General features: G+C 36.2%; 1 protein-coding gene across 5 annotated transcripts in view; it reads right to left on the bottom strand.

Annotated features, from left to right (window-relative positions):
- Nucleotides 1-20,395, bottom strand: part of LOC103506484 — a 45,822-nt gene that overhangs the window by 7,530 nt on the left and 17,897 nt on the right. For 4 of the 5 annotated variants that reach the window (XM_026821532.1, XM_026821533.1, XM_008470872.3 and 1 more), the window contains exon 3: nucleotides 7,505-7,567. The gene's annotated coding sequence lies outside the window, so the exon portion shown is untranslated. The remainder of the gene's footprint in view (nucleotides 1-7,504; nucleotides 7,568-20,395) is intronic. The other variant, XM_026821531.1, reaches the window with a different exon arrangement.

Here is a 20,395-nt window from a genome sequence, read left to right as displayed (position 1 = left end):
TTAAAATCAGTTTAATAGAAATAGGGGAAGTCCACCTTGCAATAATTAGGGTAAACAACTTTCTTGTTCATAGGATCTTTAGGCGAAATTGTAATACCAAAAATTTGAGAACTCGAGAGTTCAGGGGAGAACATTTGGCGGCGGAAAAACCGCCAGAAAACGGCCGAAATTTCGCACTTTTGTCAGTTTTTTGCTTATAACTCCTAAACCGTGCGTTCCATGCAATGTTTATGGGTATTTAAAGTACACATTTTTTTTTTTTTTTATAGTTGAACAATTTTCCTAGTCAGGATTATCAGGCATACTAAGGCGAGTGTGGAACTGGGAAGGTAGGTAGGTAGTAGGTACCTTGTTATACTTGTCTATGCCAATCCATGAAGAGCATGGATGATGGAAATTAGTAGATACCCTACACGCCTTACACTTGAATTTAGACCACGCTACGCCACTGCAAAATAAGTATTCTATGTTCAAAAATGACATTAACACTTCTTGAAGTTTCACTATTAATCATTTGATCGAAACATTTGAAGAGCCACTAAGTAGTATCAGCAATGTCAATAGCATTGAACAGATTTAATCTTCCATTTTCTAATAATGTTCCGGGAAATTTCGGCAACAAATGGGTTTGATAGGAAACACATTGGCCTTAGAAACTAAATATCATTGATAAGTTTCTAAATGTACGAGAGTACCTATGTACTCGTACGTAGGTAAATCCAATAATAGGTAGTAATAACTATAATAACCTACAACAAGCAATGTTTGCAGTAGGTAGGTACCTACCTACAGTGTACACAGTACAGTTTGTCCTCCTCAATAAATGTAGTAGCTACTTAATTAGACAAATAAAATGATGTTCATACATGTAATAAGTATACTTGTAATAGGTATACCTACTTAATTTAAATGATCATGGACAATATTACATCATGTTTACGTTAGTCAAATATTAGTGAATTATTAATTATTATGAAATTTATGAAAACTTAGCTACATCATCATGACTTCTGTCAAAAAATCTATGCAATCAGACTTACCCATGAGAGAACCACGAATTACGAAAAGGTTGACACATTCGTATATTCCCAAAGTACGAGCACTATTCGAAGTTACACTCATGTTTGTGATACTATCTAATTACAAATCAGTAACATGACTAACATGGACGAAGAAGATTGTTTATGACGTCGGTTTCATTGCTCATCATTAACTATTCCTAGACTTCGGACTACACTTTACGCACTGTTAATTAACTAGATTCTTGATGTGTTAGCCCTAGATTATTGAACTGAAGGTCTTTAGTATTCTGAAACTCAATCTATCACTATGAAGTTTGAAGTGAATATTTATCCAGTATGAACTTTTTCAAGTCGCGTATGTATATCAAACTCCATACCCGGTGAATTAATCATGGGCATGATACACCCTAGGAATGTATCACACATAGCTGACTCAAAACCCACCGTCTATTAAATATAATTATTATGGCTAATAAATGGCGCCACAAAACTATTAAAATCCCCATCCAAGACGATCCAAGAGAATTTCGAAGGAAGCGCCTCTCAATGGACTTTGGACCTTTATTAATATAGGTACTCCTCAGGGGCTCGTTTAAAACTTCTGGTAAATTAAATTTAAAGGGCACGTCCAGTCTTGAACACTTAAATATTTAGGGATCTCGTTTAAAAACCTTTGTGAATACGAACCTTTGAGAACCGGCCCATCAACAGGCTAATGTCTAAAAACCTACTAGGCACTAGGTGCTAGTGAACTTTCTACAGGTGTCTGTGCCATTGAAAATTTCCATTGGTAATGTCGAAAGAAGGTATAAATAGATTACATGTACTGGTACTTCGGCACTTTAACAATCACCATTATTTATTTGAGAAATTGACCACATAATAATTGAGATCTTAAGGTTAGGTGGTAGAGAACGCCCCGTTGACCTCTCCTAGTGGTTACCGTCCACTCAAGAGTCTGTTATTATTATTCATTGATATTCCATATCCTATTATGTTCAATGTCCATCTTGTAATGTAATCAGTCAGAATCCAGACAATGCAGAATTATTTATCCACCGCCAGCCTGGATTTAACACATTTTGGACCTGTTTTGAAATCATCTTTGTTTCGAACTTTCGTAAAATAAGGGCTACCCTACTGTAGGGAGTAGTCTATACAGCGCATTATTTGGTCCTAGGAGGGAAGTTTTCTGAGGAGCGATTTGGGAGTCAAACTTTATCAGAACGTTCCTGAAGAAATAAGAAATTTTGCACTTGATAAACTTTTTAAATTAAAATTGAGGGACTGGCTAGGACAAAATAATATTGAAATCTAGCACCCTAAGAATAGTCGTTCTGAACACACTTTAGTCCACACATTGTAAAGAAAAGAAAAGAACGAAAATGAAGAGAGACAAATAAAATAAAGGAAAATGTAGAGTTAATACAAAGAATGAAAAAAAGAAGATTTTGAGAATTAAAATATTAAAAAAAGAGAGAGAAAAGGAATAAAAAAAAACATCTAAGGGTAGGTAATTGCCAAACCAACAGATCTTCGATGGTAAAACCGCAGGAGCTGTGCGCTTTACGGTATTGCCTCAACATGACACCTATCATGTCATTAATTAATAGGTGCAGAAGATTTTGAAGATTGCTGAGCTAACCATGTTTGTGGATTCCATTCTGAATGGTGTTAATGATGGAGCTAACTCCCTGTTCTATGGTCTGGTACAGACAGATCAATCGATTGTCAGCATGACATACTGTGCTAGAATAGAGTGGAATTGAATGTTTTCTACTTTGTTTATGCCTGTCTGATAGTACCAGGATGAGGCTGACAAAAGTTCCATTATTCCTAAACACATGTACAATTTAAGCATAAAGGTATTACTCATGTTTATGTATTTACATTATTATGCATTATTGTATTATTATTGTTTTATACATTTTACTTTCATAAGTCTAAGTTTATACCTACCCCCTAATTTCCTACATTGTAAAATATGGTTATGAAATAAATAAATAAAAAAATAAAATAAATAATTATCTACTAGAAAGTTACTGTAGTATAGTTAGGTGTGTAAGCTTTTTTAGATTTAAGAGCCAACAATGGTATTACAAAATTTTAGGTAAAACAATCTACTCACTCTTTTCTAATCTACTCTATTCCTTTCCAATGACCGACCTTCTGAAAGCTATTAATCTGACGTCAAAGTTAATTTTAAAACAGAAAGATGTTGACGAGTGAAGAAAAAAAACTTGATCTACTTAGCAGGTGAATGATTTCCTGAATAATTGATACTGTATTGGTGCCTTCGAGGGCTTCTTAGATATTTCCCTATTTTTTTTTTCCTCTGATACATAGAAAAAAAACTTGATCTACTTAGCAGGTGAATGATTTCCTGAATAATTGATACTGTATTGGTGCCTTCGAGGGCTTCTTAGATATTTTCCTATTTTTTCCTGATACACTTTTTCTTCTACCTACGCCTTTGAAAGAAAATTTAAGTAAAAATCCTACGTAGGTATCTTAGCAAGTATGATTTTATTACACTACATTGTTTCCTTTTAGCTGGTCCAAAGAAATTCACGTTCTTGGGAATGAAAACGAAAAGAAAAGTCTGCTCATTTAATTAACAAGCAAGATCATGATAAAAAAAAAGGAAAATTGAAGAAAAAATCGAGTAAAAATATAGGGAGTGCTGATTGGTAGATATCTAGGCAGGTGTTTCTATTATTATTTTTATCAGACTTACTTCCTTGGGAGCTTCAGACTTGACTGGGATTTTAACCCACACCTTCCTGCTTACCAGGCTTTCACGACTACGAACGTAAGAGTTAGGTTCGCTCTCGGTGTTTCTCAGCAGACACTTCGAGAAATACTTAAAAATGAGACCCGAGGGACCTGTACATTTTATTTCCTGAATTGTACCCAGATTCGTCGTACTGTCTGAGAAACATTCATCCCATCGAACGGGTTAACTCTCGGAAAATTTAAAGCATGACAATTGATTGTCATTCAAGATACCAAATTCTGTCAACTTTCAAGTCAATCAGTTCGATTTATATCTTCTAAATTTTGACTCAAATAAAGAAGTAAAGACCGAATAGCATGTATCTCATAATTTGTACTTTTGAACGTGGAATGCAAGAATACCCTACAAATATTATTGTGGTCGAATCATCAAACAATGTAGAGGACAAAATTCCAAACCGCTGCTGAGATTGAACCCACGCCCTTCTGTTTACCTGGTGAGCGTCTTGACCACAAATAGGTACACTATCGAAGCAGGTATATACATTGTATATATTTTGTCTACATATTATGTCTGCCTTTTGTCCTAATATCTGATAGGACAATGGGTAGGTTATAGTGGATTAAATTTTCAAAGGCTTTCGAAAGACAGCATGTGGATTCATATTAAATTAGGAACCGCCTTTTTTCCGCAAAGTTAGTTTGGGCTGACTTTTGTATGTGCCGATTTGAATTGAGGTAGATGAACCTGAAGCAATAATTAAGTCTAGAAACAAGGTCTAGACTAGACTAACGAGATTTTTTTTATCTGTATTAAAACAAAAAATAAAAATCAAAAGGATGGATAAGTTATCAAAGGGATGGTATATAACAGTAGTAGACTGTTACCTATGGGGAAAAATATCAAAATAAGTATTCTATGTTCAAAAATGACATTAATTATGCCAATCCATGAAGAGCATGGATGATGGAAATTAGTAGATACCCTACACGCCTTACACTTGAATTTAGACCACGCTACGCCACTGCAAAATAAGTATTCTATGTTCAAAAATGACATTAACACTTCTTGAAGTTTCACTATTAATCATTTGATCGAAACATTTGAAGAGCCACTAAGTAGTATCAGCAATGTCAATAGCATTGAACAGATTTAATCTTCCAGACATTAACACTTCTTGAAGTTTCACTATTAATCATTTGATCGAAACATTTGAAGAGCCACTAAGTAGTATCAGCAATGTCAATAGCACTGAACAGAATGTTCCGGGAAATTTTTCTAATAATGTTCCGGGAAATTTCGGCAACAAATGGGTTTGATAGGAAACACATTGGCCTTAGAAACTAAATATCATTGATAAGTTTCTAAATGTACGAGAGTACCTATGTACTCGTACGTAGGTAAATCCAATAATAGGTAGTAATAACTATAATAACCTACAACAAGCAATGTTTGCAGTAGGTAGGTACCTACCTACAGTGTACACAGTACAGTTTGTCCTCCTCAATAAATGTAGTAGTTACCTAATTAGACAAATAAAATGATGTTCATACATGTAATAAGTACCAACTTAATTTAAATGATCATGGACAATATTACATCATGTTTAAGTTAGTCAAATGTTAGTGAATTATTAAATTATTATGAAATTTATGAAAACTTAGCTACATCATCATGACTTCTGTCAAAAAATCTATGCAATCAGACTTACCCAAGAGAAGTGAGCATTCAACCACGAATTACGAAAAGGTTGACATATTCGTATATTCCCAAAGTACGAGCACTATTCGAAGTTACACTCATATTTGTGATACATTCTAATTACAAATCAGTAACATGGACGAAGAAGATTGTTTATGACGTCGGTTTCATTGCTCATCATTAAGTATTCCTAGACTTCGGACTACACTTTACGCACTGTTAATTAACTAGATTCTTCATGTGTTAGCCCTAGATTATTGAACTGAAGGTCTTTAGTATTCTGAAACTCAATGTATCACTATTAAATATAATTATTATGGCTAATAAATGGCGCCACAAAACTATTAAAATCCCCATCCAAGACGATCCAAGAGAATTTCGAAGGAAGCGCCTCTCAATGGACTTTGGACCTTTATTAATAGGTACTCCTCAGGGGCTCGTTTAAAACTTCTGGTAAATTAAATTTAAAGTGCACGTCCAGTCTTGAACACTTAAATATTTAGGGACCTCGTTTAAAAACCTTTGTGAATACGAACCTTTGACTAATAGAATCGGCCCATCAACAGGCTATAAATGTCTAAAAACCTACTAGGCACTAGGTGCTAGTGAACTTTCTACAGGTGTCTGTGCCATTGAAAATTTCCATTGGTAATGTCGAAAGAAGGTATAAATAGATTACATGTACTGGTACTTCGGCACTTTAACAATCACCATTATAGGTAGATATGATCAAAAGTATGACACATCTAAGATTGGTATTGAATAACACCAAGTTATCTGACTTACAGTTAAGATGACCACAATATAATTTATCCATGAGGATTGCATGTGAACACAATGCAACACTCAATACAACAAGTTCCATGACAATATTCCCGTGACAAGATTCGCTTGAAGGACTTGCAAATGATTTTAATTTACTTAGAATAATATGTAATAGGCTGTCACATAGAGTGATACTTCTGAACACATTGATATTCCATATCCTATTATGTTCAATGTCCATCTTGTAATGTAATCAGTCAGAATCCAGACAATGCAGAATTATTTATCCACCACCAGCCTGGATTTAACACATTTTGGACCTGTTTTGAAATCATCTTTGTTTCGAACATTGGTAAAATAAGGGCTACCCTACTGAAGGGAGTAGTCTATACAGCGCATTATTTGGTCCTAGGAGGGAAGTTTTCTGAGGAGCGATTCTTTGGATCCCCAAATTTAAAGAACATGCATGCAGAGACCTGCAAAAGTCTTGGTCAAAAGTGATCAGTTTCATCATTTCTTCATATTACTGCTCACCGCTTTAAAATTTCTACTTGAGGGTCACATTTTCCCATGGCCGCTTCTCCACCTGTTCTCTCTAAATTCCCTTTTGACTTTACCTCTAAATTTGGGCCTTGGGAGCTTCAGACTTGACTGGGATTTTAACCCACACCTTCCTGCTTACCAGGCTTTCACGACTACGAACGTAAGAGTTAGGTTCACTCTCGGTGTTTCTCAGCAAACACTTCGAGAAATACTTAAATGGGACCCGAGGGACCTGTAGTCCTGTACATTTTATTTCCTGAATTGTACCCAGATTCGTCGTACTGTCTGAGAAACATTCATCCCATTGAACGGGTTAACTCTCGCGAACTACTCCTATTCTTGCCATAGTTAACTAGTAAACTGGCCTTCTAATAATGCAATAACTGTACACCTGAGATATTGATACGTTAGATGATTTGCTTATAACAGTCACCATTTCTAGGCGATGATTGAAGATGAGTTAGATGAGCAAGAACAAAATGATGGTATCTGACAATACGAGATACCTGAACAACAATGAGATTACGTGAAATATGTCACAGTATTTTCTCTTATTTGAAATTAATAACAAGGTGAAAACTTGTTAATGTGAGTTGCCTGCATCATGCCGTCATCAATATGAATGTGACTGCGGAGACTGCGAGTGTGATTATAGGAACTGGGACATCTACGTTAGAAATCGTTCTTGGGAGGAGATGACACATGAACTAAAACATTTTTATGCGAATAGACTTACTTATCGTACATTTTTATCACAGCCGAAATAACTTGAATTCTTCTTGTGGCGTTACATGAACTCCTGAAACAGAAAGCAAAGAATTCTCAAGTTAGGAGCTGTGAAGAAGCATTTTTTCCACGAAAAACAACCATGCTTTTATTAAAATATAAATGAAAATGTATCAAAATTTAAAGCATGACAATTGATTGTCATTCAAGATACCAAATTCTGTCAACTTTCAAGTCAATCAGTTCGATTTATATCTTCTAAACTTTGACTCAAATAAAGAAGTAAAGACCGAATAGCATGTATCTCATAATTTGTACTTTTGAACATGGAATGCAAGAATACCCTACAAATACCTACGTATCGTCAGTTGTCTGTTAGAAGCTAATGATGGTAAAACTCTATAGCTACAAGAACAGGAATCTTATGGACTGGACATTACCTATATGGGTATTGTCATGTCGGTACTCAATAGTAAAATTCCAGCGCATTCAACCACACAAGAACATCGTCCGTATTTCACAGATAAAATCAAAATCGATAAATTCAAACTCTTGCCAAAAAACAGCAACAATTCTTCTGTTAGGGTATGAATGGAAGCATATGATTTGCAGTGTTGTGTGTGCCAAGCCAGAAAGGAAAACAAGCTGTCCATGCAAATAAAAATCTTGGATTACCATGAGTTCAATGGTTTATTGGTGAAATTTTATCCTGCAGTGCCCTGTACTAGTGCTTTATTGATTTGTTGATTGATTGTTATTTAAATCCCAGCAAACATTCTTGTCGCAATGTTGAGGTGAATTTTACAATCGGGTACACACAGATCTTCAACTTTCGATTGGTACAATACGAATACGGATCTACAGTTAGAAGTATCTCTTCTGGAATTTGCAATAAAAATGCGTTCAATAAACACAGCGTATACGTACAAGTAGTATTGGCTACATTAACCACTTTTAGAATGAGATATTTGAAAGAATTTAGAGGAAAACAGACAGCAAAAGCGAGAGATAGTAAGCAAAAGAACAGTAAGCGAGAGATAAAGGAGTAAATTTAATAAAAGGACCGCTAATTTCGCGTATAACGCGAATAAATTTGGATACATTGAATATTTTATACCTTCATACCTAACACTTTCAATTCTATGAAAAGGCAGTTTTTTTTTTTTTTGAACCTGCAGTGCCCTGTACTAGTGCTTTATTGATTTGTTGATTGATTGTTATTTAAATCCCAGCAAACATTCTTGTCGCAATGTTGAGGTAAATTTTATAATCGGGTACACACAGATCTTCAACTTTCGATTGGTGCAATACGAATACGGATCTACACTTAGAAGTATCTCTTCTGGAATTTGCAATAAAAATGCGTTCAATAAACACAGCGTATACGTACAAGTAGTATTGGCTACATTAACCACTTTTAGAATGAGATATTTGAAAGAATTTAGAGGAAAACAGACAGCAAAAGCGAGAGATAGTAAGCAAAAGAAAAGTAAGCGAGAGATAAAGGAGTAAATTCAATAAAAGGACCGCTAATTTGGCGTATAACGCGAATAAATTTGGATACATTGAATATTTTATACCTTCTACAATCTGAACAGAGTACCAGTCTCTATACTCTATACAGATTCACCTCACACACCTAGGTAGTAGTAGCTCCTAGCATTGATCTTGAAGACCGATACCTTGGTCCTGCCATGGTATTCAATAGCATGCGTCATGTTTACTAAAGTTAAACTTGGAGAACTCTGTAGTATTCAATAGATATTACATGAGCACGAGCTTATAATATGATGAAAGATTTTCATTGGAACACCTCAGACGTGATTTCCAAGCTAGATTTACCTCTGCGTGGCGTTAAGGAACTGAGAACGTCAGATTATTTGAAGAACAAGATAATTGTAAGCTCGTGTTCTGATCCAGAAGGTTTATCTCGGGAAATAATTTGCTGGGGAAGTCTACAACTTCGTTGCATTCCAATCTCGAATGTAATGAAAACTAATGCCTGAGTCAAGAAGCTTTTGATTCACTTTGATCTCTAAAGGTGGGATTCATTGTCGCTTAAATTTGTGCGGAAATGTTGAGAGGGATTATTGTTTTCTTGTTATGTGATAGGACAGCAATAAAGCACAAAGTACATTCTAAGCTCTGAAGTCAGCAATTACTAGGTAGGATTTGTAGGCATCAGGGTAAAAAGGAAGATAACCCTAACCCCGAAATCTCGTACCTAACTCATCTGCCTCGAAGTGAAATTTTTATATCCATGCGTTCTTCTTAAAGCAGTTTTTTTTTTTCGAGTTCGAATCAATTTCAACAACTTGAAAATCAATAGTCTGAGCTGTCTGAGGAAGAGACTTAGGGCCGAATTTTAAACTCGGATTCTCATTTAATCCTGGTCAGGATTAGCTTCTAGGAGAGCTATTCTATGTGGGAAAGTAATGTTGGACAATTAGTTGGACTAACTAAGTCAGGAACTGAAAGTAGTTTAAAAAAAAAAAAAAAAAACCTTAAAACCTCTCCGAACACTCTAAGCCTAACCGCCCCTAAAAGGTAATCCGATTTTAAAATTCGACCCTTACTGGGTCTAGGTTTAGGAGACTTAATGCCCTAGATTAGAGTGATCTCGTGCGCTTTCGAGTGTGTTAACTAATGTGAAATTAACTGAACTCCAGTTTTTTTTTTTCCTAGTGAGCTAATTTGAACAGAGTATGACATAAAATCCCCGAGTAGATACAAGCATAAAACACGAGCTACTGTCATTTCCATGTCAAATTTACAACTACAGAAAAAACAAATAACATGGTTTAAAATAATGCCATCCGTGGAAAATCCCCGAGTAGATACAAGCATAAAACACGAGCTACTGTCATTTCCATGTCAAATTTACAACTACAGAAAAAACAAATAACATGGGTTTAAAATAATGCCATCCGTGCTGCATAGAAACACAGACTAAATACTAGATAATAAAGGGTTCACACTGATAAAATTGTTATTAATCATATTACATTGTAATACATAGAGAAATGTATTTTACATATTTGTAGCGTAATCTAAAACAATAGTGACTGTTGATTATCACGGGTATTAACAGTACTTGAGCGAGTATTGTATGGCAAATAATAGGCCATTCGAATACCGGACACTGAAATTTTGATCTGGCAATTGAGCGTTTCCTCCAAGTGTTGGAATAGAGGAAGTTTAAACGACTATTTACATTAGAGTCGACCGCAGTCGATCGACATCGATGGGTCGACTCGAAACTTATAGATATAAAAAATTAACCTGCAGTGCCCTGTACTAGTGCTTTATTGATTTGTTGATTGATTGTTATTTAAATCCCAGCAAACATTCTTGTCGCAATGTTGAGGTGAATTTTACAATCGGGTACACACAGATCTTCAACTTTCGATTGGTACAATACGAATACGGATCTACAGTTAGAAGTATCTCTTCTGGAATTTGCAATAAAAATGCGTTCAATAAACACAGCGTATACGTACAAGTAGTATTGGCTACATTAATTGAAAAAAAAAAAAAAAAAAAAAAAAAAAAAAAAAAATCCACGAGCCAATCAAGTACATATTTCAATGAATTCAAAAAGTACAGTAGCTTTATATCGAGCGCTAATCGCATTCTCCAAGTTGATTTTAAACTAGATCAAATTTACAAGGTTGGTATCTACCTACAGCAGTATAGCTAAGTTCCGGGTGACAAGTTCCATAACCATACTTGCCAAAAGGTGGAGACTTTATCTCAAGAGAAACCTCTTGAATTATGACGTTAGGTAATCGCCTTGTAGATCATTTTAGATAAGCAACGTCGAGCATTTCGTCCACCTAAACGGGTGACTGGACAGAAACAAGAGGGCGCGGGTTCGATCCCAACCGTGGCATGGAATTTCATCCTCATTTATTTGAGAAATTGACCACATAATAATTGAGATCTTAAGGTTAGGTGGTAGAGAACGCCCCGTTGACCTCTCCTAGTGGTTACCGTTCACTCAAGAGTCTGTTATTATTATAAGCTTGATATGTCATCCGCCTTTGTTAGTCCAATAGTTGGAATAGTCAAAATTTGTCCGAAACCGCCTTGATAGTCTTAAAATTGGTGAAAATTATAAAGTGGTATTTACTCAATCTTCTCTCACAATATGACGTATCCGTGGCTACTCCTCCAATGAAACGTTATAAGCTTGATATGTCATCCGCCTTTGTTAGTCCAATAGTTGGAATAGTCAAAATTTGTCCGAAACCGCCTTGATAGTCTTAAAATTGGCGAAAATTACATTGGTAATTACTCAATCTTCTCTCACAATATGACGTATCCGTGGCTACTCCTCCAATGAAACGTTGGTGTCCTTCCTTATTATACTCATTTGAGAGAAAGAAAAGCATTTGAAAAAAGAAAAGACAAGTAATTGTGAAAGTAGTATTTTTGGAATAGAGTGTGGGATGTCTAAATTGTGACATAAATATCTTCAGTTATATCTAACATTCTCCTGAGATATAAATAGAGATAGCTCCTACAGAAGACAAGATAAACGGTGTACAAAGTAATATGTAATACTTATCTATCTAAAGTAGACAGATATGCGGTGATAAATTTAAAAAAAAAAAAAAAAAAAAAAAAATGGAGTGAACCCTCAAAACCTCATATAAAACGATGATTAAAATAGTTTAATTTACAAATGTCAAGCAAATGTTAATGTCGGAGGAACAATTTATTCATCTACCTGTTGAATAGAGCATATTACCAAGAACAATGTTAGGTAAATTGCACTTGCATAATGTTCAATGTTCAGACTCACCTATACTTCACTAGGATAAATGAATGTTTCGAAGATATACACACTTGTCTGTCTATTTTGCATATGGCAATAAATTTGAGTGCTAAAGTTATTTATTAGGGCAGTCTAAGTTTCAATGTAACATACATGGAGTTCGACATGCCCATTTCAAGAGCATTATTCCATGTACTCGTACAACATTTCGTCAGTTGAGAAATAATCTGTCTGGAAATGAAATGATAACACATTTCATATCCTGTGTGTCTGAGATCTCTGAAATGTGTTAACAACTAAAACAAAACTATGAATCCAGTTGATAAAACACTCACTCTCCCTCCTTTAGTGCTTATTTATACTGGACATGCCCATTTCAAGAGCATTATTCCATGTACTCGTACAACATTTCGTCAGTTGAGAAATAATCTGTCTGGAAATGAAATGATAACATATTTCATATCCTGTGTGTCTGAGATCTCTGAAATGTGTTAACAACTAAAACAAAACTATGAACCCAGTTGATAAAACACTCACTCTCCCTCCTTTAATGCTTATTTATACTGCTCGAATAGGACTGAAGAATTATTTTACCCCAGCAGTAGGCTTGCTATTATTGTGGTCGAATCATCAAACAATGTAGAGGACAAAATTCCAAACCGCTGCTGAGATTGAACCCACGCCCTTCTGTTTACCTGGAGAGCGTCTTGACCACAAATAGGCAGGTATAACATGTAGAGATGTTAGATCCCACAAAAAAGAAAGTTTCTATGCTTATAGGTAAAACTAAGAATTCAAAATTTTACAGTCGGAATACTTGGGTCTTCAAAGGCCCGGTATAGACATGGGCAGAGATTGAGCCGTAGCCCAGGACACTTTGGTGACTGTAACGTGTGTGACGGGCCTTAGGCCTTAGTAAACCTCTCCTATAAGCTCCTCATTCTGCCCGGCACTTGAACTTCCCTATCCCCCCAGATTGAGGCTATGAGGCTTCACCCCAAGTTCACCTATTGGAAGTACTTCAGCTAGGACTCGGGATAAAATAACTTTAGCTCGTGGAATTCCACTAGAATTCCAACAGCATTATTTCACGCTTGTTTACCGTAGATGTATCCACGTTCTTTTTTTTATTTGAAATATTCAAAGTTTAATCTTTCATGTTCAACTTGTATGCATGTGGTTGGTTCGTTCAACTAGAATACTAGATACAAACTTCATAATTATTAACTTTATAGATAGCATTTGAAATATTCAAAGTTTAATCTTTCATGTTCAACTTGTATGCATGTGGTTGGTTCGTTCAACTAGAATACTAGATACAAACTTCACAATTATTAGCTTTATAGATAGCTATATGTATTCCATGCATGGATGTAAATACGACTAGATAATGAGTACGAGGAATTCAGTTGCTAGGTGATTACGCGTATGAAATTCGAAGCTTTACGAGGAAAAATAATTACATACAGAAAGTACCGGAATAATACCTAGACTCACAGAGCAACAAGTTAACAAGTGGGAAGGAATATTTGGAAAATAAATTATCCCACAAAGTGAGAGGGAAAGGCGAGAGGAGTTTGCAAATTGAGTGAAGAATATTGAGAAAAGCTTTACTATGAGTTTTGATATTGCGTAATGAAACTTCAAAAGACTATTTTCATTTGGAAATTGCCACTTGTTAGACGATCGCTTACGCAAATTTGAAAATGCTCGCTTTGAATATTCAAACAAGTCTATTTGGTATGCAAATTGTGAAAATAGATCTGACATTTACCGGAGCTGCTTGGGATGGAAAGTTTTCTTGGAATTGTAAATTACGAAACAAAGATCATTCGTTCATAAATTCATGATGAATAAATACTTCATCAGGTAGAAAAGATAACTAAATAACCAAAGGGTAAGAAGTGGGTTTTGTAGGTCAAATTTGTGACAATGAAAAGTAAACACTGAAGTAATACGAATAGTAGCGCTTTTTATTACGTAAACTATTAATTAGTCAAAACCTGTAATATTGTAATGACCCGTAGGTAAAAGGAGTATGCTGTATGCAGTGCAACGTCTCCCATGAGATTTTATTAGTGTTGTGTTCAACGTATAATTAAAACGAGAAGGGGGGAAATGTGATACCCCATTCTCTCCAGGTCGAATTTTTTTTATACATTTACCATTTTTCGGTCACGCTACTTCGAATAGGGGAGTGTGTCCTAATAGTGACACATGTCGGGTAGGGGAGCGCCCCGAATGAAACAAAAGCGCATCTCGAATAGAAATCGTGTCTACGGCCGTAGGGGATTTTTCTGGGAAATGTATCATGATGAAAAAAAATATGTGATTTTTTTTCTTCTCTCCAGAACTTCTCAAGTGAGAGGTGAATTTTTTGCTACTCATCTCTAAAAAGAAAAGTTTTTTCCGTCTTCTTCTTCATTTCAGAAGAGAAGAACTCCCCTTGCTTTCAGTCACGAGATTTCACGAGACGGGAGATGTTTGCATTTGTGAATAGGTACCTACTTCTCGTTAATTATGCATAAGAAGAACCCACGTTATTTGAGGCTGACTAGGGTTAAATTTTGAAAATTTCCCAGGGATTTCATTCAACCTAATTGTCCTCCCGAGGCAGAGTTTTAACCTTTATAAACAGAACATGACGTGAGTCACGTGAGCCCAGACGGTCACCTAGCCAATTACTCACCACGCCCGACTGACGCTTAAAATCAGTGATCCAATGAAAATTTAGTGATAGAGTTTTTTTTAGTGGTCAGTACATTCGTTTAGTAAATTGAGTGGACATAGGATCAACCCTGACTAGGGCGTTGAATTCTGTCCATAGGTACCTAATTGTTTGAAAATTTAACCGGACAGAAACAGATGTGCCTGGGTTTAGCTGTAGGTGGTAGAAAGAGAAATGTATTTTACATATTTGTAGCGTAATCTAAAACAATAGTGACTGTTGATTATCACGGGTATTAACAGTACTTGAGCGAGTAGGTATTGTATGGCAAATAATAGGCCATTCGAATACCGGACACTGAAATTTTGATCTGGCAATTGAGCGTTTCCTCCAAGTGTTGGGATAGAGGAAGTTTAAACGACTATTTACATTAGAGTCGACCACAGTCGATCGACATTGATGGGTCGACTCGAAACTTATAGATATAAAAAATTAGGGTGCATTTTCCTTTTGGGAAATTTTCGGAAAACCGGTTCCCTTTTGGAAATTAAAATAGCGCTTGTACTAAAACATAGGAGGCTTAGGTGTAGGGGCAAACAGTCCTAAAGGATGGGTTAAGCTTATATGAATCTATGAAACCAATCCAAGATGGCCCACCATCGGAGTCGGTTCCATTTCTAAAAGTTTCCCCAAAGGAGAATACACCTTTATCTAAGACGAAAAATTTGGCAGAAAAGAAGTATGGACTGTGGACATGCTTTCGTTGATGTCGATTATTGTCGATCGACCATAGTATGGACGCTACTTAAAGCTGTGTCCACACATAGTCGACGCAACGGCCGGCCGTCGATTCCAAACCGCTGCTGAGATTGAACCCACGCCCTTCTGTTTACCTGGTGAGCGTCTTGACCACAAATAGGTACACTATCGAAGCAGGTATATCATGTAGAGATGTTAGATCCCACAAAAAAGAAAGTTTCTATGCTTATAGGTAAAACTAAGAATTCAAAATTTTACAGTCGGAATACTTGGGTCTTCAAAGGCCCGGTATAGACATGGGCAGAGATTGAGCCGTAGCCCAGGACACTTTGGTGACTGTAACGTGTGTGACGGGCCTTAGGCCTTAGTAAACCTCTCCTATAAGCTCCTCATTCTGCCCGGCACTTGAACTTCCCTATCCCCCCAGATTGAGGCTATGAGGCTTCACCCCAAGTTCACCTATTGGAAGTACTTCAGCTAGGACTCGGGATAAAATAACTTTAGCTCGTGGAATTCCACTAGAATTCCAACAGCATTATTTCACGCTTGTTTACCGTAGATGTATCCACGTTCTTTTTTTTATTTGAAATATTCAAAGTTTAATCTTTCATGTTCAACTTGTATGCATGTGGTTGGTTCGTTCAACTAGAATACTAGATACAAACTTCATAATTATTAACTTTATAGATAGCTATGTATTCCATGCATGGATGTAAATACGACTAGATAATGAGTACGAGGAATTCAGTTGCTAGGTGATTACGCGTATGAAATTCGAAGCTTTACGAGGAAAAATAATTACATACAGAAAGTACCGGAATAATACCTAGACTCACAGAGCAACAAGTTAACAAGTGGGAAGGAATATTTGGAAAATAAATTATCCCACAAAGTGAGAGGGAAAGGTGAGAAGGGTTTGCAAATTGAGTGAAGAATAGTGAGAAAAGCTTTACTATGAGTTTTGATATTGCGTAATGAAACTTCAAAAGACTATTTTCATTTGGAAATTGCCACTTGTTAGACGATCGCTTACGCAAATTTGAAAATGCTCGCTTTGAATATTCAAACAAGTCTATTTGGTATGCAAATTGTGAAAATAGATCTGACATTTACCGGAGCTGCTTGGGATGGAAAGTTTTCTTGGAATTGTAAATTACGAAACAAAGATCATTCGTTCATAAATTCATGATGAATAAATACTTCATCAGGTAGAAAAGATAACTAAATAACCAAAGGGTAAGAAGTGGGTTTTGTAGGTCAAATTTGTGACAATGAAAAGTAAACACTGAAGTAATACGAATAGTAGCGCTTTTTATTACGTAAACTATTAATTAGTCAAAACCTGTAATATTGTAATGACCCGTAGGTAAAAGGAGTATGCTGTATGCAGTGCAACGTCTCCCATGAGATTTTATTAGTGTTGTGTTCAACGTATAATTAAAACGAGAAGGGGGGAAATGTGATACCCCATTCTCTCCAGGTCGAATTTTTTTATATATTTACCATTTTTCGGTCACGCTACTTCTACTAGGGGAGTGTGTCCTAATAGTGACACATGTCGGGTAGGGAGGAACACAAGGGAGCGCCCGGAATGAAACAAAAGCGCATCTCGAATAGAAATCGTGTCTGCGGCCGTAGGGGATTTTTCTGGGAAATGTATCATGATGAAAAAAAATATGTGATTTTTTTTTTCTTCTCTCCAGAACTTCTCAAGTGAGAGGTGAATTTTTTGCTACTCATCTCTAAAAAGAAAAGTTTTTTCTGTCTTCTTCTTCTTTTTCTTCTTCTTCATTTCAGAAGAGAAGAATTCCCCTTGCTTTCAGTCACGAGATTTCACGAGACGGGAGATGTTTGCATTTGTGAATACCTACTTCTCGTTAATTATGCATAAGAAGAACCCACGTTATTTGAGGCTGACTAGGGTTAAATTTTGAAATTTTCCCAGGGATTTCATTCAACCTAATTGTCCTCCCGAGGCAGAGTTTTAACCTTTATAAACAGAACATGACGTGAGCCCAGACGGTCACCCAGCCAATTACTCACCACGCCCGACTGACGCTTAAAATCAGTGATCCAATGAAAATTTAGTGGTAGAGATTTTTTTTAGTGGTCAGTACATTCGTTTAGTAAATTGAGTGGACATAGGATCAACCCTGACTAGGGCGTTGAATTCTGTCCATAGGTACCTAATTGTTTGAAAATTTAACCGGACAGGAACAGATGTGCCTGGGTTTAGCTGTAGGTGGTAGACAACGCCCCAGACACTAATAATAACCTACCACTTCTATCATGTTCTATGTTGTGTTCTCATGACAGAAGGGTTAATAATAATAAGCCCCTGGAAGGATAACCTTTTCCTCATTGGTTAAATACACGAGCGCGCTTTTGGGTTCGAAAATTTCAATTCCCCTGAAGATTCTATTATTAGTCCATTAATAAATTATTACCACTATGCCATTGGCTTCTGAACATCCGTAACCAAGAAAAAAATCAATCAATATTTTGCAACATTCAAATTGAATCGTCAATGTTTTGCAAGAATCAATTTGATCAGAGCAATGGCAAACTACAATAGAACAAAGAGAAATAATTCAGCGAGCAGACATTGATTCTGATGAGACGGAGCTAGCAGCGATGTACTCGTAATTACAAAAACAACATAAATAAATATTTCACGTATGCCACTTGCAAACTTATGTGCGGATTAAGCAAGGACAAACCTTGATCATGAATCATGCTTGAATACTTTAGTCTTTAGACTGTGTAATGTACAATCTGAACAGAGTACCAGTCTCTATACTCTATACAGATTCACCTCACACACCTAGGTAGTAGTAGCTCCTAGCATTGATCTTGAGGACCGATACCTTGGTCCTGCCATGGTATTCAATAGCATGCGTCATGTTTACTAAAGTTAAACTTGGAGAACTCCGTAGTATTCACTAGATATTATATGAGCACGAGCTTATAAATATGATGAAAGATTTTCATTGGAACACCTCAGACGTGATTAGATTTACCTCTGCGTGGCGTTAAGGAACTGAGAGCGTCAGATTATTTGAAGAACAAGATAATTGTAAGCTCGTGTTCTGATCCAGAAGGTTCATCTCGAGAAATAATTTGCTGGGGAAGTCTACAACTTCGTTGCATTCAAATCTCGAATGTAATGAAAACTAATGCCTGAGTCAAGAAGCTTTTGATTCACTTTGATCTCTAAAGGTGGGATTCATTGTCACTTATATTTGTGGTTGAGAGGGATTATTGTTTTCTTGTTAATGTGATAGGACAGCAATAAAGCACAAAGTACATTCTAAGCTCTGAAGTCAGCAATTACTAGGTAGGATTTGTAGGCATCAGGGTAAAAAGGAAGATAACCCTAACCCCGAAATCTCGTACCTAACTCATCTGCCTCGAAGTGAAATTTTTATATCCATGCGTTCTTCTTAAAGCAGTTTTTTTTTTTCGAGTTCGAATCAATTTCAACAACTTGAAAATCAATAGTCTGAGCTGTCTGAGGAAGAGACTTAGGGCCGAATTTTAAACTCGGATTCTCATTTAATCCTGGTCAGGATTAGCTTCTAGGAGAGCTATTCTATGTGGGAAAGTAATGTTGGACAATTAGTTGGACTAACTAAGTCAGGAACTGAAAGTAGTTTAAAAAAAAAAAAAAAAAACCTTAAAACCTCTCCGAACACTCTAAGCCTAACCGCCCCTAAAAGGTAATCCGATTTTAAAATTCGACCCTTACTGGGTCTAGGTTTAGGAGACTTAATGCCCTAGATTAGAGTGATCTCGTGCGCTTTCGAGTGTGTTAACTAATGTGAAATTAACTGAACTCCAGTTTTTTTTTTTCCTAGTGAGCTAATTTGAACAGAGTATGACATAAAATCCCCGAGTAGATACAAGCATAAAACACGAGCTACTGTCATTTCCATGTCAAATTTACAACTACAGAAAAAACAAATAACATGGTTTAAAATAATGCCATCCGTGGTGCATAGAAACACAGACTAAATACTAGATAATAAAGGGTTCACACTGATAAAATTGTTATTAATCATATTACATTGTAATACATAGAGAAATGTATTTTACATATTTGTAGCGTAATCTAAAACAATAGTGACTGTTGATTATCACGGGTATTAACAGTACTTGAGCGAGTAGGTATTGTATGGCAAATAATAGGCCATTCGAATACCGGACACTGAAATTTTGATCTGGCAATTGAGCGTTTCCTCCAAGTGTTGGAATAGAGGAAGTTTAAACGACTATTTACATTAGAGTCGACCACAGTCGATCGACATTGATGGGTCGACTCGAAACTTATAGATATAAAAAATTAGGGTGCATTTTCCTTTTGGGAAATTTTCGGAAAACCGGTTCCCTTTTGGAAATTAAAATAGCGCTTGTACTAAAACATAGGAGGCTTAGGTGTAGGGGCAAACAGTCCTAAAGGATGGGTTAAGCTTATATGAATCTATGAAACCAATCCAAGATGGCCCACCATCGGAGTCGGTTCCATTTCTAAAAGTTTCCCCAAAGGAGAATACACCTTTATCTAAGACGAAAAATTTGGCAGAAAAGAAGTATGGACTGTGGACATGCTTTCGTTGATGTCGATTATTGTCGATCGACCATAGTATGGACGCTACTTAAAGCTGTGTCCACACATAGTCGACGCAACGGCCGGC

Source organism: Diaphorina citri, unplaced genomic scaffold (assembly GCF_000475195.1).
Source record: "Diaphorina citri unplaced genomic scaffold, Diaci psyllid genome assembly version 1.1 scaffold238, whole genome shotgun sequence".
Classification (NCBI taxonomy): Eukaryota; Metazoa; Arthropoda; class Insecta; order Hemiptera; family Psyllidae; genus Diaphorina; species Diaphorina citri.
Note: the sequence above shows the minus strand (reverse complement) of the source record. Positions and strands in the feature narration are given on the sequence as shown.